Below are 3142 nucleotides of genomic sequence, written 5' to 3'. Positions count from 1 at the left end.
AGGGCAAATGTCATGAAAACCCACTTTCTCCTAAAGTATTGTCACAAAAACCCATTTTCCACTCATGGTATACTTTCCTAAGTTTTTTGCTTATGTGTCCACTTTCCTTTTACATTTTTGCCCTTACTAACAACTTATCTCTCTTTCTATCCTTCTTTTCTCTCTTTTTCTCTTCTTTTTTGTTGTTAACACTTTAACAAAGTAAAATATATTTATTTGTTATCATAAAACAAATTTTCTATTTATTTATATAAAATATGTTATGATTATATATTTTCTACATTTTAAGATAAATTAGCCACTAGAAGCATACTACACAATAAACATGGTCATTATTAATCTCAAAGCCTATCCACCAAATTCTTGGACACAATAAACATGGTCATTATTAAACATGGTCATTATTAATCTCAAAGCCTATCCACCAAATTCTGCTCATGTAAAGAATGAGCAAGATATTATAAGATAAGTATCCATAACTACTAATCCACATGATTGATATTCAATGTTCTAAATAAATCAATGTTGTTAATTTTTATTTTGTTTATTAACCACTTATGAGTGTATATGTTTCTGGACCAACACAAAATATGAAGCAAGGAGCTCATGGTGTCTATGGATTTAATTGTGTGGATGTTGTATGATGATTCTTTGGTCTGTCTACATTGGTATCCACAAAAAAATATCCACATGATCACATCCATAGCCACCATTCAACTGCTATTCTTCAGCTTAATGTCTAGATATGCTTTGTAAATCCATGGAGACCTATCCACAGTTTTTCTATCCACTAAACTTTGTTTTTTTTTTTAAAGTGAATAGTTTTGGTTTTAGGTTCAAGGGTTTATGTTCTAGGATTTAAAATTTAGAATTAAAGGGTTTTGTACTTATTTGGTCTATGTTGTGTTATGGATAATATGCTATGGATAAAGATCTAACCAAATTTATGTATGTATATTTTGTATGAATAAACACAAGTAACTATCTATTAACAATACTGCAATTGATTATCCACTTATAATTGAACAAATGTTCAACGACTGATGGATACTGTATAATCTAAAAATTCATAAAAAATATAGCAATATGTATCTTAAAATGTAGAAAATATATAATCATAACATATTTTATATAAATAAATAGAAAATTTGTTTTATGATAACAAATAAATATATTTTACTTTGTTAAAGTGTTAACAACAAAAAGAAGAGAAAAAGAGAGAAAAAAAGGAGAGAAAGAGAGGTAAGTTGTTAGTAAGGGCAAAAATGTAAAAGGAAATTGGACACATAAGCAAAAAACTTGAGAAAGTATACCATGAGTGGAAAGTGGGTTTTTGTGACAGAACTCAACCCAAAGTGGGTTTTCATGACATTCACCCTTGTATAAATTGTATGTTCATAAAAACAAAATCACAGCTGTTTCTTCTTCATCTTCCTATTATTTTTTAATTTGAGTTACTTTGGTCTCTGCACGTTTTATTAGTTTTTCCATTCTTATTTTTACAGTTTGCTTTATTCTAACTTTTCTTGTGTGACACAATTATGCTTTCTCTTCTTATTTTATCTAGTGGAGTAAGAAGCTGATGTACCATTCATTACCATAGTAGAACAAATGTTGTCCATAACAGTCATAAGTTATTCNAAAAAAAAAAAAGTAATTTTTATCAATAAAAAATTGACGGTGACAAAAATAAATAAGAAGTCGAAATAGTACTAAATACACGTTTTAGTCAAACGGGCCTCAAATTCCCATCAGCCCAACACCTTACAACTACTCCACTTATTTCGAGTCTCCGACAATAAATAACCAATTTTAGGTTCCCATATACTTTGGTTCGATTTTTTCGTTTAAATTAGGTATTATAAGCTAAAAATAAGTTTGATATGAATTTTTTCCCAACAAGTTGAAAATTTTATTTTTAGTATATGTAGTGTTGGGTCCAATTTGGTTTTTTTTATTCACCATATTTTTTAATTTATTTTTTAAAGGAATCAAACAAACATCCCAAAGTAAAAAGAGATGAAAGTGATTAGTTGAGTGAAAGTGATTCTCTGACGTACAAACATAACACAATTTAGTAATAAGCCAATAAGGTCAAAGAGATGTGTTACATCCGCTTTCCAGCTTTTGAAGCAATGATCACTTTCTATGTAAAGAACATATGGAAACGATGTCGTGCCCAACCTCACAAGAATGTCTTTCTTTTTCTTTTTAACTTTGTCGTTGGAACTATATATGTTTTCTAAGATAGAGAATGTTATGAGTGTGTGTGTATACCTAATACTCGAAAATAAAATTAGAAAGAAGAAAGAAGAAACTGAACTTTGTTTTATATGCTAACAACTCTCTCATTACAAGAATAACAAAATAGAAAATGTATGCACAACAATTAAATTACCAAAACCCACTTTTTTTTTACTTAACAACAAAAGTGAACATAGAAGAGTATGATACGATCTAAAAGGGTCTTGTAAACAATTTTGACTTGATGAAGATGCAAAGATCATAATGATGCACAAGTGGAAGATGAGCGACATTGAAGAAGACGAAGTGATGATGTGGTTCGTTGTTATAGATGCATCCTTTCTGATTTCCACGCGACGATCCTTATTTGGTTCACTTCTTCTCCTCTTTGACTTTGACCCTTCCTTTATTTCATTTTTTAAAAGAAAACCTATCAAGAAGAAATTGAGATATTTTGTTTAGGGGATAGTACTTACTAAAACGGATGATATTGGAGTATGTTAAAGACTATAGGAGCGTTGGAATTACTTGAATAATGGGGAAATTTTGTTGAATTTGAAGAGCCTAGTAATGTGTGGGAGGTGGGGGAGAAGCGTAGATGTAGACCGGAGGTGGAGGAGATTTTACTGGTGGTGGTGGAGAGCTGTAGACGTATGGTGGTGGTGGGGATTTAACCGGAGGTGGTGGTGAAGAGTAATGGTATGGTGGAGGAGGAGACTTGACTGGAGGGGGTGGTGAATGATAGTAGTATGGTGGTGGTGGAGATTTAACCGGAGGGGGTGGTGAATGGTAGTAGTATGGTGGTGGTGGAGACTTAACCGGAGGGGGTGGTGAGTGATAATAGTATGGAGGAGGGGGAGATTTCACTGGAGGGGGAGGAGAGTGATAGTAGTATGGG

At 32.0% G+C, this 3142-nt stretch overlaps 1 long non-coding RNA gene across 1 annotated transcript; it reads right to left on the bottom strand.

The window, feature by feature from the left end:
* Positions 2309-3136, bottom strand: LOC104782831. The gene is made up of 2 exons (XR_767074.1): positions 2773-3136; positions 2309-2674 (listed from the first exon to the last, which is right to left on the bottom strand). It is a non-coding gene; the product is annotated as an uncharacterized LOC104782831 (long non-coding RNA).

The sequence above is a fragment of the Camelina sativa genome, chromosome 4 (assembly GCF_000633955.1).
Source record: "Camelina sativa cultivar DH55 chromosome 4, Cs, whole genome shotgun sequence".
Taxonomy (NCBI): Eukaryota; Viridiplantae; Streptophyta; class Magnoliopsida; order Brassicales; family Brassicaceae; genus Camelina; species Camelina sativa.
Note: the sequence above shows the minus strand (reverse complement) of the source record. Positions and strands in the feature narration are given on the sequence as shown.